Source organism: Armigeres subalbatus, chromosome 2 (assembly GCF_024139115.2).
Source record: "Armigeres subalbatus isolate Guangzhou_Male chromosome 2, GZ_Asu_2, whole genome shotgun sequence".
Classification (NCBI taxonomy): Eukaryota; Metazoa; Arthropoda; class Insecta; order Diptera; family Culicidae; genus Armigeres; species Armigeres subalbatus.
The window spans coordinates 120951199-120974984 of NC_085140.1; the positions used below are offsets into that span (position 1 = coordinate 120951199).

The 23786-nt window shown below is 40.6% G+C and overlaps 1 protein-coding gene across 2 annotated transcripts in view; it reads left to right on the forward strand.

The window, feature by feature from the left end:
- LOC134210753 (uncharacterized) overlaps positions 1–23786 on the forward strand; it is an 88748-nt gene that overhangs the window by 60164 nt on the left and 4798 nt on the right. The gene's annotated exons all lie outside the window — the stretch shown is intronic.

The window sequence follows — 23786 nt, forward strand, 5'->3', positions numbered from 1 at the left end:
AGCTCAACGACATTGGCGAGCGCTACTATTGACGGCGGTACCAAGATCGAATTCAGCGAATGGATCAATAAGTTAAAGTTTATATGCTAGTTTAACCCTTAAAGGCGCAAGGCATTTTTTTTTCGAAATCGTCGGGAATATTTTTACCGTAAATTACCATTGAAATCATTAACATTAAACGTATTTTCGGTTTGTTGTTTTAAAACAAGAAAATAAGAAATATATGAACAAAAAATCAGATAAATGAAACTATCAAAATCCGGATTTTTAATTCCAACGTGAAATTTGTGTTGCTATGCGCCACTGAAACATGGTGTGTGTCAATGGAGAACACACAACAACTGTAGTGTTAATCAACACATGTTCGCGGTATATAATTCGTGCCTCTCAACTGAATCTCAAACGTCACCAGAGGCCGATAGCAACTGAAATTATAGAACGGAAGTGCGGCTGGGTCGGCTACACCTTATGTAATTGTGGAAACGAAGTCTGTAAATAAGCACTAGACCGGAACCTAGAAGCTCATCGCAGCAGAGGCACACCCCTAGGTCATGGCAGCGTAGCATCCATAATGATATATAAAATAAGTCGACCAAATTTATTTTAGCAACAGGTCAGGCGATAGCTGGACATCGCTCAGGATAGAGATCTTTCAAGTCGGTCCTTTGCAACACTCGGGGTGTGATGATGCCTTTCTCGTGCATTATAAAATATATAGAAAAAATCACATTAGAAAGGTCAAAAAAGCTCTTTAGGGTAATAGATCACATTTTTTCGATCAATTTGCATGTTTTTGCATTGCCACCATTTTGGATTTTTTTTCGGTTTTGAATTCCAATTTTTCAATAATTTCAAAATGCAATGTCCGATCGGGCTAATTTTTAATTGCAAACAATGGGACCGCATTCTACGTCGAATGCAACTTGTTGCGAGTAAATCGGATAATGCTAATTTTTAAAAAGTGTGTCTACAAAATTTGTACACATACACACACATACATACATACACACATACAGATATCACCTCAGTTCATTGAGCTGAGACGATCGGTATATAACAATATGGGTCTCCGGGCCTTCTATCAAAAGTTATTTTTGGAGCAATAATAAAGCCTTTCGTGTGTATACAGGGCAAGACGTAGAGTTATTAGATCAGTCGAATTTTCTTTGTAAGTGTATACAGGGCCGGATGTGTGGGGGAGGGGATCCGGGGGCCCTGAAACACGACTGGACAAGAAACAAATTTTCACTTTCTAATTAATTTACTCACCCGCACAATGCAGAACAAAATTTCGGTGACCGGCTGATCGTTTTGCTTTCCGCACAAAGCAAAACTAAATTTGGACGTCCGGCCGATCGCTCTGCTTACTAAAGAAACACGACAGGACAAGAAATGTTTTTTCCCTTTCTCTGCCAGTCAGCTGCTGTCCGAAACAAGAGAAAACACGCACTGAAGAATAAAAAGTATAATGGAACAAAAAGTCGAAATAGACAAGAAACTAAAAATAAAATAAATCTCGCACAATATAAGATTTATTCATTTCTTAAATCAACAATCTTTTTGCTTTTCTGACCATTATAGCGATGGTGTTTCATAGAAAAGAAGTCAGAAAAGAAGGTTGTTATAAGCAGAGATGCAGATTTTGTTGAAAATACAAGCTTTAATTAGGAACCATACAATACTAACGATGCGAAGACGGAAATACTCGAATATAAGTTGGGAGGATCCAGAAATACTAGAAACATCAAACATGAAGAAAATGTGAATGAACGGATGTTCATTGCAATACAATTCGATGAATCTTAACCACTGTGCAACTGCCCAGCAGCTGTTGTGGCAGTCGGTCTCGGAGTCGAGGACTGATGTCGCCCTCCTGTCCGACCCGTACAACGTCCCTGTCGATAACGGCAATTGGGTGGCGGACGGGTCTAGGATGGCGGCTATTTGCACGACGGGACGGTACCCGATCCAAGAGGTGATACACTCCTCTGCTGAGGGTGTCGCGATAGCTAAGATCAATGGTGTGTTCTATTGTAGCTGCTATGCCCCACCAAGGTGGCCATTAGAACAGTTCAACCAGATGATAGATAGGCTATCGTCTGACCTAGTGGGTCGTAAGCCGGTCGTCATAGCAGGAGATTTTAACGCTTGGGCAGTGGAGTGGGGTAGCCGCTGCACCAATCGAAGGGGTCAAGCGTTACTAGAGGCGCTAGCGAAGCTCGACGCAGTGCTAGTCAATGATGGTTCCGCTAGCACGTTCAGAAGGAACGGGGTCGAGTCATGGATTGACGTAACGTTTGTCAGTCCTGGTCTGGCACCAGACTTGGATTGGAGGGTGGACGAGGGTTACACCCATAGTGATCATCTAGCAATTCGCTTTAATATCAACTATGACGTGCAACATCCGGGGTCCGGGGATCCCTGCCAGGTCCGGGGTGGAGAACCAATCACTTCGACTGCGAAGTTTTCACGGCGGCCCTGGGACTGGAAGCCAACACTGAAGGTCTAAGCGGGGATGCGTTGGTAGCTGTCCTATCACGCGCGTTTGACGCCACCATGCCGAGGAAAGCCCTGCCGAAAATGGCAGACGCCCGGTATACTGGTGGAGTCCCGAGATTGCGGCCCTTCGATCAACCTGCCTCAAGGCTAGACGAAGGATGCAACGTGCCCGCACCGAGGATAAAAGAGCAGACCGCCGTGAAGTGTTTCGAGCTGCGAAAATGGCCTTTAACAAGGCCATTGAGAGCAGTAAGAGAGCGTGTTTCGACAACCTAGGCGAAGGAGCCAACGCGAATCCATGGGGTGACGCCTACAGGATAGTGATGGCCAAGACCAAAGGGAGCTCTTCACCCTCTGAACGGTCCCCGGATAGGTTGGCGAGGATTATCGAGGTACTATTCCCGTCTCGAGCCACAAGTCCCTGGCCTCCTGCACCACAAGGCAATATGGGTGCGGCCGAAATGGTGGCTCCGGTGACGAACGAAGAGTTACTCGCGGTGGCCAAATCCCTGGTAACGAACAAAGCTCCAGGGCCTGATGGCCCCCCGAAAGATGGAAAAGACAGAAACTGGTGTTGTTGCCGAAGGCCGGGAAGCCGCAAGACGGGCAAGTTTCTAGAGAGGAACATCCTCAACAGGCTGACCCCGTACTCAGAGGGTACGAACGGCCTGTCTAACAACCAGTTCGGTTTTCGCAAGGGTAAGTCCACGTTGGACGCTATTAACTCGGTGGTAAAGACCGCCGAGATTGCGATCCAACAGAAAAGGCGAGGTATTCGATACTGTGCGTTAGTGACACTTGATGTGAAGAACGCATTCAACGGCGCTAGCTTGGATGCCATCGCGCTCTCGTTACACCGGCTTAGCCTGCCGGTGAACCTGTACCGGATTTTGGAAAGCTATTTCCAGAACCGTGTACTATTATACGAGACCGATGCCGGTGTGGCGTGGCCGTCGATTGAAAGATGAATTTTGGATCTGTCGATGGAGCTGAAGCTCCGCTTTATTTATATATGCTTAAATCTATACCTTTCTCTATTATCAAACGTGTTTTCCATACGCAGATGGATAATCATAAAACTAGTGGGTGCCCTTCGGGCAAATGAACTTGAAACTCCTCTTCAGCGCATGCATATTTAATGTGATGTTTATCTTGGTGTCATGATTTCAAGGTCATTACATCTCGATGCGCATTATGTTGAAGTACATCTTTTGCCTTTCTGTATGATATCCGATACTGCGCCTGGCTTAATTTTATGTCGACGGCCCTTTATGATTATACGCACCTTAATTAACATATTTGTTTATTGCATATGTTGACATACATGTTTTGTGTTTCCATATGAGTTTATCTACTAGCTTAGGTTTACATTATTACCAATGGTGCATGAACTTATGCTAATGCATACGTAATATCGTTGGCTACACCGGTCATAAAAGCGTACCTATTACCGCAGGAGTTCCGCAAGATTCAATATTGGGCCCGGTACTATGGAACCTTATGTATGACGGGGTTCTGAAGCTAAAGTTCCCTCCTGGTGTTAAGATCGTCGGTTTCGCAGATGATGTAACCTTAGAGGTCTACGGGGAGTCAATTTCCGAGGTAGAAATGATCGCAGGACACGCGATCAGGACGATGCGCAGTGGTTGAAATCCCGAAAAACGTGATCGTCAGCTTTTTCGGTATGAAATCGTGTTTTAAATGGCACAGTATGTTCAGCAAGTATGTTGCATACATCAAGGGGTATCATTTGAGAAAATTTTATTTTTGATTAGTTCACCTAAAAGTGAGATAGTAATTTAATTTTTTTTTTCAAAATAGGGGGAAAGACGGCTTTGGCAGGTTTTGTTCTATTATTGGCAGGGGTGATAATTTCAAGTGTCTGTATGCAGATTTACCTTCCGCTATAAAAAAATACAATTCGATGAAGACAGTGGTGATGAATCAATTTGCCGCTGATTTTTTTTTTGATACAACATTACAAAATGATGAGATGATCCCAAAGTAGATGAGTTTGAAGGTAATCGCAGATTCGAGCGTTCGACAAAAGGCCTTCTTCCCGATCGATATCGCGAGGAAAATCCGATTAAAAGATGAATCTCGCAATTATGAAGAAGCATATCATGGTGCGGAAAAGGAACATTGGATCATTGGATGATAGCTAATGGAAAATCATACCTGGGAGTCTGATAGACCCCACCCCAGGCGGGGTGTAAAGCGGATTGAATCTTGAGAATGGGCCCTAGTTATTAACTTCATATTGACTGTGTTACTGGTAAAATCATTCCAAATCTTATTCATCAAGTTCTTGTTAGCAAATTTTGAAGGAAAGCATCAAGCTTGAGTTTTTCATGCGAAATCGTTTTGTTTTACTCATTTCATTCATTTATTTAGTTAACATCTGAACAGATAACACTGAATCAACAATTTGACGCCACAATGCACGGTTCGAGGACGCATCTCTCCATCCTCGGATACGCCCCACGCTCGCCAAGTCGTTCTGCACCTGGTCTGCCCATCTCGCTCGCTGCGCTCCACGCCGTCTCGTACCTGCCGGATCGGAAGCGAACACCATCTTTGCAGGGTTGCTGTCCGGCATTCTTGCAACATGTCCTGCCCATCGTACCCTTCCGGCTTTAGCTACCTTCTGGATACTGGGTTCGCCGTAGAGTTGGGCAAGCTCATGGTTCATTCTTCGCCGCCACACACCGTCTTCTTGCACACCGCCAAAGATGGTCCTAAGCACCCGTCTCTCGAATACTCCGAGTGCTTGCAAGTCCTCCTCGAGCATTGTCCATGTTTCATGTCCGTAGAGGACTACCGGTCTTATTAACGTCTTGTACATGACACATTTGGTGCGGTGGCGAATCTTTTTCGACCGCAGTTTCTTCTGGAGCCCGTAGTAGGCCCGACTTCCACAGATGATGCGCCTTCGTATTTCACGACTAACGTTGTTGTCAGCCGTTAGCAAGGATCCGAGGTAGACGAATTCCTCGACCACCTCGAAGGTATCCCCGTCTATCGTAACACTGCTTCCCAGGCGGGCACGCATTCACCACCAGTCCAACTTTTGTTGCTTCACGTTTCAGGCGGGTGTACAGTTCTGCCACCTTTGCAAATGTTCGGCCGACAATGTCCATGTCATCCGCGAAGCAAATAAATTGACTGGATCTGTTGAAAATCGTACCCCGGCTGTTATACCCGGCTCTCCGCATGACACCTTCTAGCGCAATGTTGAACAACAGGCACGAAAGTCCATCACCTTGTCTTAGTCCCCGGCGCGATTCGAACGAACTGGAGTGTTCGCCCGAAATCTTCACACAGTTTTGCACACCATCCACCGTTGCTTTGATCAGTCTGGTAAGCTTCCCAGGGAAGCTGTTCTCGTCCATAATTTTCCATAGCTATACGCGGTCTATACTGTCGTATGCCGCCTTGAAATCAACGAACAGATGGTGCGTTGGGACCTGGTATTCACGGCATTTTTGAAGGATTTGCCGTACAGTAAAGATCTGGTCCGTTGTCGAGCGGCCGTCAACGAAGCCGGCTTGATAACTTCCCACGAACTCGTTCACTAACGGTGATAGACGACGGAAGATGATCTGGGATATCACTTTGTAGGCGGCATTAAGGATGGTGATCGCTCGAAAGTTCTCACACTCCAGTTTGTCGCCTTTCTTGTAGATGGGGCATATAACCCCTTCCTTCCACTCCTCCGGTAGCTGTTCGGTTTCCCAGATTCTGACTATCAGTATGTGCAGGCAAGTGGCCAGCTTTTCCGGGCCCATCTTGATGAGCTCAGCTCCGATACCATCCTTACCAGCTGCTTTATTGGTCTTTAGCTGTTGAATGGCATCCTTAGCTTCCCTCAAGGTGGGGGCTGGTTGGCTTCCATCGTCCGCTGAACTGACGTAGTCATCTCCTCCGCTGCCTTGACTTTCATTGCCTGTACTCTCAGCGCCATTCAGATGTTCCTCGTAGTGCTGCTTCCACCTTTCGATCACCACACGTTCGTCCGTCAAGATGCTCCCATCCTTATCCCGGCACATTTCGGCTCGCGGCACGAAGCCTTTGCGGGATGCGTTGAGCTTCTGATAGAACTTGCGTGTATCTTGAGAACGGCACAGCTGTTCCATCTCCTCGCACTCCGCTTCTTCCAGGCGGCGTTTCTTCTCCTGAAAAAGGCGGGTCTGCTGTCTCCGCTTCCGTCTATAACGTTCCACGTTCTGCCGGGTACCTTGCTGCAGCGCGACCGCCCGCGCTGCGTCCTTCTCCTCCAGAATCTGTCTGCACTCTTCGTCGAACCAATCGTTCCGTCGACTTCGACCCATATACCCGATGTTGTTCTCCGCTGCGTCGTTAATGGCTGCTTTAACTGTACTCCAGCAGTCCTCAAGAGGGGCCCCATCGAGCTCACCCTCTTCCGGCAACGCTGCCTCGAGATGCTGCGCGTATGCAGTGGCGACATCAGGTTGCTTCAGTCGCTCTAGGTCGTACCGCGGCGGTCGTCGGTACCGAACATTGTTGATGACGGATAGTTTTGGGCGCAGTTTAACCATCACCAGATAGTGGTCCGAGTCGATGTTAGCGCCACGATATGTCCTGACGTCGATAATGTCGGAGAAGTGCCGTCCATCAATCAGAACGTGGTCGATTTGTGATTCTGTCTGCAGTGGTGATCTCCAGGTGTACCGATACGGGAGGCTGTATTGGAAGTAGGTGCTACGAATGGCCATATTCTTGGAGGCGGCGAAATCAATTAGTCGTAGGCCGTTTTCGTTCGTCAGCTGGTGAGCGCTGAACTTTCCAATAGTCGGTCTAAACTCCTCCTCTTGGCCAACCTGTGCGTTCAAATCTCCTATGATGATTTTGACGTCGTGGCTTGGGCAGCTGTCGTACTCACGTTCCAGCTGCGCGTAGAATGCGTCCTTATCATCATCAGTGCTTCCGGAGTGTGGGCTATGGACGTTGATTATGCTGAAGTTGAAGAACCGGCCTTTGATCCTCAACCTGCACATTCTTTCATTGATCGGCCACCACCCGATCACGCGCCTTTGCATATCGCCCATCACTATGAAAGCTGTTCCCAGCTCATGTGTGTTGCCGCAGCTCTGGTAGATGGTATGATTACCTCTAAACGTTCGCACCATTGATCCTTCCAACAAACCTCCTGCAGCGCTACGATGCCGAATCCACGGTCCTTGAGCACATCGGCGAGTATGCGTGTGCTCCCGATGAAGTTGAGAGATTTGCAGTTCCACGAACCGAGTTTCCAATCGCTAGTCCCTTTTCGTCGCAGTGGTCTTCGCCGATGGTTCCGGTCCGTACTCTCTTGTTGATTGTTCGTTGCTTATGATTTTTCAAAGGCTGGCTTGCAGGGCCTGACACCAAACCCCCTAAATTTCCGGAGGACCATTCCTCCTTATTTCCGGTGGACCATGGTGCACAGTTTCACTTAGAGTCCCTCGCTGGCACTCGGACGATGATCAGCCGCCCCTAACGTGGAGAACAGACGCTGTTGTGAGCCGATCCTGACATGGAGAACAGACGCTCAATAAGATTTGCACCTCCGAAGAGGAGCAAACCCCCCCTTCCCTGTCAGCACTGTCAGCAAAACTATTTTGCGTAGTTTCCCTATAAATAAGGGTCTTTGCGCTAATGGGCTAATATATGCACTGTTTTTCATCAATCTCAATCCACCCTTACTGCTTCTATATGCTTCATTTAGGCGGAATGTTACAAAAAAAATGGAATATGAAACTTTTGTTGGCGGATCCATTATGTTATGGGCAGCGTACTTAGGCGGTAAGATAAAGGTTAGCAGCGTATTTTTTTTATATGAAGTAAATGCGCCTCACTATTTCAGGGATCGACTGTTTGTATAGGCGGTCACCTTAGATCAGTGGTCCCCAGCCTGCTTACTATCGAGGGCCACACAGCAGTTTTAAACTGTTGAAGCGGGCCGCGGTATATTTGCAATATTTGTTTATCATTTCGAATTGAATTTTGAAGTATAATACAAAGTAATAAAAAAATCTGTTTAAAAAAACATACTTGTAAGGGTATTACATACTACAGCGTAGCTGAGTTTTAGTTCAATTATTACACACTTCTGCGATAGCGGGCTTAGCGTGAAATTTTACTTTCGCAGCAAAATCTACTCGGCTTAACTATTTTACCAAATAAACATCTGTCGACCGATTCTAAGAGTTTTTTTTTTATCCTCGGGGATTATTGTTCTATGAAAGTCGTTGCAAATAACGACAGCATGTTTAAATCGTGTTTTTGAAGCCAGGTGAACTTACCAGCAGTACTTATTTTTCGACTTTTTCGATCTGAGATATTCAAACGGGATTAAACCTGCATTGCCCGACATGTCGACTCGTTTATTTGATCTTTTTTCTCGGAAAATGGTCATCAGGAAAAAGACTCAATAACGGGCCGAAACGTCGGACACTGCAAATGTAAACCTGTTTGAATATCTCAAACTAACAAATTCAGAAAATAAGAACAATTATTCTTAGTGTGAAGTACGTTAACATAACGCATTTTCAGGAATTATAAATCAAGAAATTTTCAATCGAATTTTGCCACAACTTAATATATTTTAAAGAATGAAAGAATTCATATTAGGGTGCAATGTATGACAACATTATTTTTACCTAAGAACGTTATATATTCAGCTTGGTTAAAGCGCCAAAACTACCATCAAAGTATGTTGCCGTTAGCCTACATATCATGTATGAAGTGAGAAATTTATTTGATTTTGATGATAAAAAGATTATTGGTTTATATGTTTCTTGAACATCAACATAATTTGAACAAGACATACACACTCAGTTTTTATTTCCGCAGCTCGGCAAAATCCGCACAGCCGTGGGCCCAGGAAAATGCAAAAAACTGATCTCTCGTCGAAAATGAGGTTTGTTAGCTGGGTTTCGGCAAATTATTTGCTGATTTAAAGCAACTTTGACCGATTTCTCGGCGAAAAACATGTTTGCTGGGGCTCGGCTGTGTGAATCCCGGTAAAAGTTGAACAAATTGCTGAGATCCCGGAAAAAAAAATTAAGTGTGTATGCTCAGCCCGAGTACAACGAAAAACTGGACACTATGAAAGCTTTTCCTGGATGTGATATTTGTCAATGGGCCTGAATTCTGAAACCCTTCGCGGGCCGCAGGAAAACGCTTCGAGGGCCGCACTTTGGGGATCACTGCCTTAGATAGTGTACCTACCTTGTCCTTAATACATCATAGCACGAATATAGAAAATCGTCAGGTAGTACTGAAATAACATTTGAAGCCCAACATTCGATATTTACAAACTGTCAAATTCACGTTTTAACCATACATCCGAGCAAATCCACGAGCTCGCAGGCCCACCAGAGGTCGCACAGACTGAATATTGACTGAACACCTAGCATCAAATTAGATTAGATTGGCCGGCTGAAAAACAACAAAACTCCTGAGGTTGGCCAACTACCAGGAGAGCTATTTAAACACGGTGATGAGGCTAGAGCGCTGCACTGGGTAATTACCAAGGTTTGGGAGGATGCCATCGACTAACGCCAATTGCAAGAGAGTTCGTTGGGTAGTACCAGGCGGGATTCATGGGTGCAAGCTCTACCGCGAATACAACGTGCCCACACGTCATCATTTCATCGACTCCAAAGCCGCATATGATACAATCGATCGAGTCAAGCTATAGCAGCTAATGCACGAACACGGATTTCCGGATAAACTGATACGGTTGATCAAGGCGACGATGGATTGGATCGGGGATGTGCAATGAGCAGCTGAAAAAAATCACAAAAATAAGAAACAAACCAAATTCCTTTTCATTGCTTCGTTTTTGATGCGATGGTAATAGGAGCTATGGGATGAAGTGCCGAACCGTTCCCCTATAAGTATTTCGACCTTAACAACAAACCCGTTTTCAGGAAAAATATTTCAAAATGCTGGATACGGAAAAAAGAATAGCAAAAAATCCAAAAATAGATTATACGGAAAGAGGCAAGGGACATCTACTACTTAGCCTTGTACACCACGTTTTGGTAAATATTTTTCTCTCTTTAAGATCAAACTCCTGTCTTGTATATAGACTGTTCCAGAAATTATGCAATTAAGTATGTGCCGACGCATGATATGCATATTTCAAAATACATGGATTTTTGCCATAAAGTATGTGTCGATTTTCCTGAGTGTGGTGCGTTATGAGAAAATCATTAATTGGGATCTCTTTCTCGGCAATGGGTTCCTGGGGTATGATAAAAGGTAAGAATGTATAATGTGCCCCACCTGGCTAAAACGCCCCCTTCAATTTTTAGAAAACTATAACTAACTAAACTAAATAAAAATCAGTTGGTAACTTTAAATATTTGCAAAACCATCATACTATGTGAATGTGGAAGTATTTTTGTATTACAAAATGAAAATAATAGCAAAATACAAAAACTTACAGTTTTGATGTAACTTTTAATGCTTGTTTGCTCAACACCTTTGAGCGATTCTAGCATACTGTCCGCAAGACTTGCACTGGAACACTCAGTTGGGCAATAAAATAACTTTTCTCAGTGGCTAATATGATATAAAATTGCTTCCATCTTCGATAATGTAACGATTTTTGAAAATTTGTTTCACTGGTCAAAACGCCCCAGTGTAGGCAGGACGGTATGCCCTTACCAACTGGACACAAGCACAGCGAGCCTGCAGCAGTTGCTTCCAAATTATATGGAAAATATTGAAATGTAATTCACACCTGTTTAAATGGACTTATGTTCGTTTTTTAATGTTAAGCACATAAGGATTTGTAACCTTTTTATTATGGGATAGATAAAATACTAATGAAGGGCTATGAAACGTCTTTGGTTAAGGTGGTATTGCCCAGGCACTTCTTAAAATCGATTTTTTAACGACTTTTCAAAAAAGTTTTATTACGTTAATTAATGATTTGAGTGTGTTACTTCTACGTGATGTTAAACGATTTACAATGATATGGAAATGCCAATATCATCTTGCAAACATAGACGTACATGTTCATGATAGAATTATAGGCGAAAGTTTAGAATTGATGGTTCCGGCAGGCATGAAGAAAGTTTTTATAGAAGTTGATTTGAAAGCGAGCGGAGGGCAATATTTGTGTGGAGATATATCACCTTCCACACTGATGTACTTCCCTCCCCCTTCATACGGGAGCTTGGCAGAAGGAAGGTCGTGCGATATGTGCCATCACAAATATTGCCCTCCGCTCGCTTTCAAATCAACTTCTATAAAAACATTCTTCATGCCTGCCGTATCCTAACGGAACTATCAATACTATACTTTCGTCTCTAGTTCTATCATGAACATGTACGTCTAAGTTTGGAAGATGATATTAGCATTTCCATATCACTTCATTACGTGTTCTCCGTAATATTTTTATATGACTACTCACAGGCAATGCATTTGCGACTTTTAGGACTACCAAGTATCACAAAGTTTCCATAAATTGCGTTGAAAAGTAAAAAGTTATCATAAGTTTGCCATTGGGGGGGTGGGGGGGGGGTTGTATTATTATACCGTCTTACCCTACAACTGTTACAAAAGGATGTTATCGATCATTTAGTAATCTGCTTTCGATCATTTAGTAGTTTGTCAATTACTCATTCCAGTGTCTAAATTTTAAAATGTGTTGTGTGGTGAACTTCTAGTGCGACGGTTTTTCTGCAGTTCTTGCAAACAGGTCGATGTTTGAATTCCACTATTAATGGAGTTATGGCTCATCCACAATGGTGAGTGCATGGGTTAATTGTCAAAACGCGCCGCTGCGCTCATCATTGTGGGGAGCCCTTTAAGACGCCAGTTGCAGTAACTGAGGGAGCGTCCACAAATTACGTAACGCTTAGAGGGAAAGGATGTTGATCTAAGTGTGACGGTTCATACAAGTAGTATGAAATAAGGGGGGGGGGGGGGTGTTCAAAAATAGCCAATTTTTGCGTTGCGTAATTAATGGATCTTCTCTTATACTAAATCAGCGGTTCTCAACCTGGGGTACATGTACTCCTGGGGGTACCTTCGCCGGGCCCAGGGGGTACTTCAAAAATGCATAATAGCGAATTTTATTCAATTTGAATCAAAACTTGTTGATAAATTTTTGATTTACCGTCATCGGGGCTGACAATGGGTCTAGGGGGTGAGAATGGGTCATCGCTCTCACCGACAATCTGGAGGTCGGATAGAAAAATCAATCAAAAAGGTCTCTTATAATTTAGTTTTCTTGCTCTCAGATACATTCAATCTATTCTACAAGCATTCTAAGTAGTTAAAACAGTGACCCATTCACACCCCCATTTAACCGTTTGGCACCCCCGACGACGGTATGTATATTTTTTTACTTCAAAATTTTGTCTTGTACATAATATGCATGACGATCAATAACTCAAAGACTATTGAATCCTCCCTCCACAACCAGCACATTGGATGAAGGGCTGAGAGACAAAAGATCAAAAGGACAGAATGACCAATGAACAAATTTTAAAAATCTTCTACGCAATCTACCTGATTGAAACAAAATGTTGAATGCTATGTTGAGAATATGCATATGAACTAAAATTTAGAGTCTACACGTTTGAAAGCCACTCAAGTTGCTTCGTTGCAAGAAGATTGAAAGCCTCCTTCTAAGCAGCTCAGACTCAGAAGACTCCTCCCAAGAGGCTCGGAAGTCTCCTTTCAAGAGGCTCGGAAGCCTCCTTCCAAGAGGCTCGGAAGCCTCCTTTCAAGAGGCTCGGAAGCCTCCTTTCAAGAGGCTCGGAAGCCTCCTTCCTCCTCGTGGCCAAACGATTTCTCTATTGCAAAAATAGGGGGTACCTCAATGAATGCAAAAGTGCGAAGGGGTACCTCTCAAGGAAAAGGGTGAAGCCAGAGTAAACGCGACGTGCGATGCGACGCGACAGTGCAATTTGACAGCCTGAGTCGCGTCGCGTCGCATCGCTCGTCGCGTTTACTATGGCTTGCCTCTAACCAGTGTTGCCAAAAATACAGAATAATCTGTATTTATGCAGATATTTTACTCGTTTTCAAATACAGAATCTGTGTACATATACACATATACAGATTTTTTGGATCACGATCTGTATCTACAGATATTATAAATTTGTATTTTCCGTGAAATGTCTTTAATATTTTTTAGTGTTTTCTTATTTTACGTTTCTTATACTTATGCAACTAGGGAGTTAATTTCTTCATGAACAATCTTCGGAGTATGGCGGCATTGGTTCGACAGACAGTTATGGGTTTTACCATTAAAGTGAAGAGAGGCATCAACTTCGTAGTTGCAAAAAGGAAACGTTCATCTTCATATAAGGGAACTTGTCAGCACTTCATCTCATAGCTTCCATGTTCCTCCCATCAAAAACAAAGTGATGAAAAGGAATTTGATTTGTTGTTTATTTAGTAATTTTTTTTCAGCAATAAACACGCATGTTTGCAAAAAGAAGCGACGAGATTGTTACTCTATTTCTTGGTTTTGCAATGAGATGAATATATGTTGAGATGAAAAACGGAACAGTAAATCATGTTTCGGCGAGATGAATGGGAAGGAGGTCGGTTGTCGGCTCCCTTTCGTTCTTGGTTCATAACTTTTATTCAATTGAACAAAGTGGTGATATTTGCATACCAATGGAAGTCTATAGGCAAAGGTAATAACTGGTGATGAAATTTGATTGATTCTATCTAATGAAAACATGTTAATAATAATTTTGATAAGTGTTGATTTTATGCCGTTTAGAAAAAGGTGGTCAGTTGTCGGCACCCTAAAAACGCATTGAAAACGGAAAAATATAAACTGAGGGCGTTATGGCTGAAAATATCAATATATAATATGTGAATGCCAATGAAATTATACGTTTTTAATCAAGTTTTCAAAAACTGTTGTTTTTGCTCACATCGTGGCTATTAAGGTGATTATACAATCTAGCCGTGTGGTGAATTTCGAATTCACCACACGGTTTTCTACTCCTGTTATCAAAAGTTCAAATCTAGCGTAATAATTTTTGTGCAATGCTGAAATTAAAGTCGATTGTTTAGCATTAGTTAGCAAACGATCTACGGATGTTTTATCGCCATGGGCGTTGTGGTTCTTTCAATTCGTGCTCTTGAAAAATCACTAGAAAAAGCACGTGGTTTCCAAGATGGCCGATTTGTGGCTTTGACCTTAACATGAAATTAGTCAATTAACTTTGATTTGTCTTAATATCTCCCTTGGAAAATGGGGTGCCGACAATCGACCATGTTCGGATGCCAACATCCGAAATAAGCAATCATTTTGAAAAGTGAAAATAAAAGTTTAATTTAATTAACCAATCAATATTGAATTACAAAATAGAGTAAATTTACTTACGTAATAAATTTACCTTTTCGATCGTTTTATTCGTTTTGTAGTAGGTAGTAAGCAAATGAAGGGGGTCCCGTACATAGTTGGCTACACGTTCGTCTTACCATACCCTCGTCAGCCGCCGGATCCGCAGCCCATACGGTTGCGTTTTGGGGTACGCGCCTTACCGCCAGGGCTGCCTGATGACGACCGACAACTTGTTCTTATCGGAGGCATTCCTCCAATGTTACCCGAATTAAATGGCAACCGAACAATGCAACGATCATTGGATACACGAGATGGACAAATGGACACGATGGACTCACGACAAGATGAACTGGCAACGACAACAATAACGAATAATGCACTCAAAATAATTGTCACTTAATTTCCACTATAAAAATCAGGTAGGCTTTACAAATCTACATTTATGACGACCTTACTTGTGTCTAATAAAACTTACTCACATGTCATATGCATACCAAAAAGAAGTGTAGTGAAATTTAAATGAAAACGTAGAAAACAATATCTATATTCTTTTCTAGTGAATACTACTTGTCACGAATGTATGAAAAATATATGAGTGGGGTACTCAGACCGAAGTCCAGGTTTTGCATCAATCGCTAATGAAAAATTGTGCAGAAACATGAGAGCAATTTACAAAATAAGCCTTTGAGTATGAAATAAATATTTCTTAACTCTATTTTTGGTCCCGTCCGCCTCTAGTGGACGGGAATTATTATCACTCACACGAGTATTGCGCCAACTAATATTCCAATTCACTTAAAATCTATGTGTTTGTTGAAATTTCAATTCACTTAAATTTAATTACATTTTTTAGTGAATTGAGAGCAGTGAGTACCATCACTAACAAATCATTTAACTTCTACAAACGAAACTAGATGGAAAATATCCGCATATGTTTTCATATAACTCTTAAGTGAAAATTATTTTGAGTGTGGATATCTAAAAATAGATTCTGTATGGATTCTGTACAGCAGAATTCCATACTGCCGTTGGACGCATAAATGTCACATGTTACATTTTTGATGTTTTGACGTCTAACGTCATAATTTGATACGTATTTTTGAAATATTTTGTCAAAACAGAGGTTTTATTCTAGAAAACTCGAAAAAAAATCTAGAGTCAATTTGTCACATTCGAACAAATGGACGCATACTTGTCACACTAAAAAAAAAGATAGAACAATCACACAAAAAGACACATAGCACTACGTGATGTGTCCTGAGGACCGTCCATAAAATATACCATGCTTTTAGGGTCATCTACAATCCACGTGGATAGTTAAGAAGGGTGACTGGTAAGTATACAAGGTCTTTCCCTACTTTCAGTTGTTCATGAAAAAAGAGGGGAGGTATTATATTGTCTAAAGCCTCTCCAAGTATAACGTGAACGGTTTCTTGCTAGAAGGCGATATGAAACTGTGACATATAATTAAAACATTCATAGCCCGTAAAAAGTGATAAAAAGGAACCCTTTAGCAAACCAATTTTTTTGTAAAACTCATAATTATTGTGACATGTTATGGCGATAAAATGTATTCAAAGTATGAAACAAGTACAAAGATTAATCAGAAGCTTCTTGCTTCGTCGGAAGATCAATGAAAAACGATTTTTCCTCTTCGGTAACAACAGGTTGAACCACTTTCATTAGAGAAGTTTTCTTCAATTCTTTGAGGAGCATTTTGCCAACGTACATTTCTAATCTAATCTAATCTCATACTTGCGCAGCCAATACTTGAAAGCATCCTGGAAAATGACGGTTTCTAAATTCCGTCATTTTTCTTTTCATACGGCTAGGCCAACTACGCAGTATGTACCGCAGAGATGATTTCTAGATACTGAGCGACTTCAGAATTTGTAAACCCTTAAAGTCGATCCATACCATGAAATCGAGGGGATAGGAAGAAAGCGTGGACCTCCCGTACCAAACGCTTCCAGTTAGTATAAATAATAATCAAATATTATATTAATGAATTTTTCGTTGGGAGCGAAGCTATTTAAAATTATGAAATGCTCCATTCGGCAAGTGATGGTTGACGTCGTGCTCAGAATAACTACGTTCTCTATAAATAAGAAAAGAAGAAGAAAATCATCATTAGTAGATGGTAACGTCAGCTTCTTTCCTCGGTAACAGATGTGATGACAATTCTGAAAATAAAAGAAGCGCTAGCACAACATTAGAAGATTGGACACTTTAATTATACTCATGTTATTTTTGAAATGCTTTTCCAGACTGCTATCAGAAATCAAGGGGGGTTAAATCCTTGATTCCAATCTAAGAAAAACATTACAGGGACATGAGTATTACTATCTGCGGTTGGGAAGCATCTAGGAAGTTGGAAGGAAGGATTAGTGTAGTATTTACTTAATGACTTACCGACAATTTCATAAGCACTACAGAATTGGAAATTGGGGAAGGTTTTCGTTGGGTCAGGATTTGCCTGTAGCTGGCAATGTGACCGTGGTAGATCTTACCCCGTAACACACCACGTAAAGGTGTCTACCCAGCATTACGGGAAGAGGAGCATTTTGCCAACGTACATTTGTATCAAAAGAGGATGAATCCTTTACAACCAACTTAAATTGCTTCTTGTAAAGCAACTTGCAGTATTTAAGGTCTTTACTGTTGATATTGTTTGTGCATTCAAGTTTACGGCCTTTTTCAAATACCACTTTTCGCATGGAATCCACGTACGGGCGTGGCTTGTAGGTGTTTATCGTATACTCCAAAACGGTGAGCTTTGAAGAAGTTAGTTGCTTGCATATCAAGTACGTCAACATTTTTCTTTGCATTGCCAACCACAGACTTGAAGTTTTCATAACTAACGACACGGTCATGGTGCATTTTGGAATCAAACACCGCATGGAAAGCGTCAGGCCATTAACGTATGTCCCGATTCAAAGTTCTCCAAAGTTCTTATTTTGCGATCCACAATTATCCAACCAAAATATAATTGTCTTCAGGTCAGCGTACTTCATAATTACTTTGAAAATCAGCTAAGGATTTCGTTGGCTGTGCGACCATTTACTGACTCGGACCGAATGCACGCAGACAATGGGAATGATCGTATGTAGGGGCCAACCGGCGAAAAGCTCTCATTAAAGACCAACAGCCTTTACGAGAAAATAATGCTCTTGAAGCAATCCCACTGTGGAAGCCGTAGGACCTAGAAAATAAGTTCATAACTTATAAATAATTGAGAACTTTTTTGCAAATCCACAGAAAAACTGCTTCACCTGGTAGCACTTTGTCACCATCATTTCGATAAGACAATCGTGATTCCTTTGGACGTTGAAGATGTAGTGCATATCCTTGTCCCGGACAAGAAAACTATGCCACTGCCGCTAAGAATCGGTTGGTCAACCTCTGGGACCGGTATTGAAACATTTGCCGGCTCTGCAAACGGAAAACGATCACCTGTGTCATTTTTCAAATCGAACCCGAGGAATTTTTCCAGAGGGGGACAACGGATTTTTTTTCATATGGAGTTTGGCAAGTATGACAGTACCCTTCATTTTTGGCGCATAAATTTATACTCCAATGTCAAAATGCTCATATACTATTATAAATTGTGGTGGTATTTGTAAAAATTTGTATTGTTTACCGTTTTTACAAGAGAGAGTGGTGTCGAAAGCACATATTAAATTAAAGATCGCAACGAACAAAAATACACCAAATCCGTAAATATGTAGTGTTTTCACTTTATTCCTTACGCGAAATATGCAGATAAATAATTATGTTGGTAGAAGAAACTCTGTGCTGAGCAGAAACAGTTGTTTCTTGCATTATCCAAACTTTGTGCGTTTCAGAACATTCTCACTCACTGCAGTGTTTATTTTTCATAGACTACGGCTTGGTGTTAGTGCCGTCGGCATTCGCTCGATTGGTGGCAACAAAAATTTGACAGCTTAGCACCCGCCTGAATTTTTCTTCCGACTCCGCGCCTCTGGATTGTCTGTATTGGATATTCCATTTCCGGTTCCACTTCTACCGACAGCGAAAAATCGCACCAAAGAAATACAATCGTTGCTCGCGAAATGTAAAAACAAATTTACAACAACTATCTTCCAGTTCACGGTGTGACAAATATGCGTACATTTTTCGCCTGGCCAGTGAATTTCGCTGCATAAGTGTCACATTCGGGTTTTGATTAAAAAAATGTGGAAAAAATAATTGTTTTTGGCAATGTTTGAGTCCGGCCCATGAGTAGGGTACATCACTACTTGGGCCTATGGACCCGATTCCCGGCTCACTGCACAGAAAACTAAGGATTTATACTTTTTGGAAGCCGTAGGCTTATGATCAGGGAATCATTTTTTCTGAAATGCGCTTGCGAAACAAGCGACAAAAGAGAACCAACGACAAAGCTTTGTTTTTGTCGGAGATAATAATGACAAAGATTCGAAAAATTTTGTCAGCAACAAAAAAGAAGACAATCTTGTTGCTAACTTTTCATCCCGTTATTTTTCATTATTTCTAGAGCAAATTTCGTATTTCTGCTTTTATGGAAATATTCGAGAATCGAACAATGATTACAAAATTAGCATCGTATTCTCGGAAATATTAGAGCATGCAAGGCAAATGATTCTTGTCATATTGTGTTCGGGTTCTGATAAAGGTTTGTCGCTACACTGAAACTAAGAGCGAAGTAATTTTAACCATGGTCGTGTAGTAAAAATAACAATTATGTGTATTGTTGAAATAAATTGATAGATCTTATTAATAACAACATTGTTGTTAAATTCACTATGTTGTCATGACATATTTTACTATGCCCATAGTAAAAAAAACTGCTACTCCTGTCAACTTGATATTTTTTTTCAAAAGCACGCAATTTTATTCACTCTGTGCTAGCAAATTTTAGTTCTTTAATTATTTATATCATATAATGTAAAATGTGTGCAACAAAAGGCAATCAAATTGTAGTATGGATGCAGAGCAAATTAATGGTTTGTATAGCCATGTTTCAGACAAAATTTATCCTCAAACTTCGTTTCTTTTTTCAGCCCGTGACAAAAATCCGGAGCTCTGGGAAATGTTCGGTGGATTCATCAATTTATTTTATTTTTACCGGTATGATTTTTGTTGTTGCAATGAATTGTATTGAATTCATATGTACTTTTCTATAGAACATGGCGTAATGATGGATTTTGTGATCATCTCAGCGGCCATTGACGATGCGGCCGTGAAGGAAGTTTTTTCGGTGACGAGAAAAAAAATGTAGCCACGAGATCCGAGGACCGGTAATTCTCCCGTGTTTGCATCCAAACAACATCTCTCGTGAATACCTTCTCATATTCTTTCTACACAAGTAACTTTGACTTTTTGAACAACAATCTCGGATGGAACGAAAAGGAAAATTGGGACCCAGTTTCATAAAACGCACCTGTGTTAAAACAATCAACATAGCGAACACCAGGTTTACCGTGGTTGACCAAGTGGTCGAATATTACAATGTGAATGGCAACGTCAGATATTTTACGATTTTAGTATCACGTAGAAAACTTTACCATTTCTACTATTAATTAATCTCGTTATGTAACTTGTTGTGTAATAATTGCAATTCGTAAAGAAAAAATAAAACATTATTTGTAATTTAATCATTGTGTATATTTATAATACCAAAAATAGAGACAAACGAAAAATTTCCATTACAAAAAACTACTGCGAAGTGCAGTTGAATTTACCGCACAATTATTATTTTAAATGCAACAAATTGTTATTTTTTTAACCTCAGTTTAAATTCAGTTTAATTCAGTTTAAACAACCATGTTTCATGGTAATTTTGACATTTGTTTGTACATTTGTTGCCATGGTAAAATCCACTACAGATTATGTATGAAATGAACGCGGTATGTAGTCTGCACAAATCAATTGGTACTGTGCATTTAAATTGAACTATCAATATGGTAATTTTTACCACAATGCTGTTTTGAGTGTAGGTGCGTTTGTCAGTAACAAACTCTGTTGACGACAATGGGTATATTGTTAGGCGTTGCTCGAATAATGATTCCCTGCTTATGATTGATAATTTTAAAAAAGTCTTCCATTTATTTCGCACATTACTCAATATTTTTCAACCATTCATTTAACTCCTAATTGGTCCAATTATAGAAAATAAAAATATAGATTCCGAACATTCGCTCTCCATTGCTTCATCACTGAGCCGGAGTGAATCTTTCCACTTTTACAAAACGAAATTTTCATATAAACACCTACCTGAAAATCGTCACAGTTCTCGATACAATCATTGCTTGAAGCTGTTAATCACCACACAATAATTCTAAACTCACGCACTTTAATCTTTTCTATTTGTTCGTTTGACTAGAACTAATATAAACATATTAGAATACATTTAAAAATGTATCCTCAAACCGAACAAAAATTCACCTCGCCATAAGAACTTCTAGTCGCAACCGTGCTGCCAGAAGGCCAGGAGTCTTTTTTAGTATGAAAATAATACTTCATCGTTTATAGGAAAACTATCTAATACGTTGACGCTATCATGTTATTTATAATTCTCTCGATTTCGAAAAGTTCAAAAATATAGTTTTTAAGCGTTTGGAAGTAATTTGGATGAGTGAATATATCTTTTCAACCAAATAAAAATAATTATAAATAATACCATAATACCGTCGGCGTTGAACGTGCATATTTTCGCTTACGTCGCCTTTTCTACCGTCCCGAGAATGAGAGTAAGATGTTGAGAGATTAAGCGAAATTTTGCTTAGGCCGGGAACTGGTTTGGAAGTGGGCCGGATATGCAATCGCTATGACTGAAATGAGTGCTACACATCGTTAATTTATATCAAATGAAAGCTTTTTCAAACGATGTTTACCAAGAAAAGCTATTTTTAAGCAGAAGTGAACCCTTTTGCAGTATTACACGGCCCACGAAATTCAGGAAAAGTTTCTTCCTGTCATAAATATCATTTTTTTATTTCTTTATTAAAGAGGCTTGCAGCCCTAGGCTGGCTCACCTCTGGACAAATATCAATTAAATAATGTAGTCGTATGCATGTTAGGCCGGGAATGGGGTAAGAAACCCTATTTTTTCATGCGATAAACTCAATAATAAAGCGAAATTTTGCGATAATAGGATGAATGCATTTTGAAACTTCAAATGCGTTTTTCTCATTTTTCTCGTTTGTAACATGTGACATTTATGCGGCAGCATAGTAAATCACGGCACAGTAGCGGTTAAGAACACAGAGTGCCTACCAAATAAATATACGAATAAAAAAAAGTAAGCAAATGGCAACAAAAACACTTCCGAGTAGCACAGTAGCACATCAGCACAAAAAAATAAGAATAATCGATTTTCTTCCCAAAGGTTGAACTTTACTACATTTCACAGGCCAAATCTCAATTGCTGGGTTGATGAAAGCGTCGTTCTGTTATAGGATATACTTCATCATACAACATACTTCATGATTTTTCCTATTGATTAATAGATAGCCGTTAAAACCCAATTAAGCGACAATAACAGTTCCATTCAGATATCGATACAGATTTTTTGAACAAGAAATACAGATGAAAAGATTTTTTTGGTGGAAAATTCAGATTTTCATTCACCCTCACCCATTTACCCTGCCCCTAACTCGTTTTATGACAAGTCAATTGACTTGCCTAAAGTTGAACATGTTTTACTTTCTTTTCGTTCAAGTAAGCTCAACGAAAGTGCATGAGTGATAAATGAATCAGATGATGATTGAATGAACGACTAGAAATGACGATTCAGTAGGTAGAATGTTGTGAGCTAATAACGAAATGTTTGATCTAAAAACCGGAACAAATTGTTTCATAAAGATCTGGGCTAACTCACCTGCCATAAGCCAATTTCCTACTATACCATTTAATTCCACCACTTGAATGTAACTTTAACAGATACGTATTTGGACCTCAACAGTAAGGCCAACAGTGTCTTGTACTTGACTAGATTTATCGACTGACGAGTCAAGTACGCGACACTGAAGTCGGACTTATCTACTGTTGAGGTAGAAATACTTTCCACGACTTTTTTCAAAGATTTCAATAGGAAGGAATCATCTATGGAAAAAATGCTAGAACAAAAGTTATTTGGCATAGCTAAAATTAGTGGAAAACAAAAAAAAAGTTTTTGATTGTAAATCAATAGTTACTTGATTGTTTTCAATAGTTTCACTATTTTTACTCAAAATTGATTATATTTGCAGTCTAATGAAACCAAAAAGTTGCCTCTAGGTTGCGAAGGCCGACGGAGGTCCTTCGTAGCTTAGTTGGTTAAAGCACCAGTCTAGCGTACTGTAGGGTCATGGGTTCGAGTCCCATCGAAGGGAAAATGGTTACCTCCAATACATTTTCCAAATCAATATCTTCCACATAACGTACATATTCACATATGAGTTTTCATAACATTGCAAATTAACGTCCAAGTCGGGTGGTTTAATCCCCGGAAATAGGCAATTAACTTTGATTGAACCAAAAAGTTGTGCCAAATACTGCTTTTTGTTGTTGAAATAATTCGATAAATGTTAAAATTAAGGTGCAAAATTTGATGGAGCTCTACAGCTACCATGGGAAGGATAGGGTTAAGTTACAACCAAGTGGTGGAATTGAATGGGATAGTACGAACTCGTCTTATGGAAAGTGAAAACATTTTACTAAAAAACTGAAATATTGTTCTTATTAACCACCTGACTAATCACGCAGTTGAAAAAATTAAGGCGCTTTTTTATATGCTTCTACAATTACCTTGGAAAAGTGTTTTGGTCATAACTATCGAATACATTTACGGGTTTGCTCCTTTGAATGTGAAAAAAAGTTAAATTTCTGGTCGAATTTAGCTAGTTGCGGAGCATCAACACGCTAGCACCAAGAAGTGTGTCACTACCGTACAAAGAAAACAGTCGTATACCATGTATACAAAAGAGGTCTG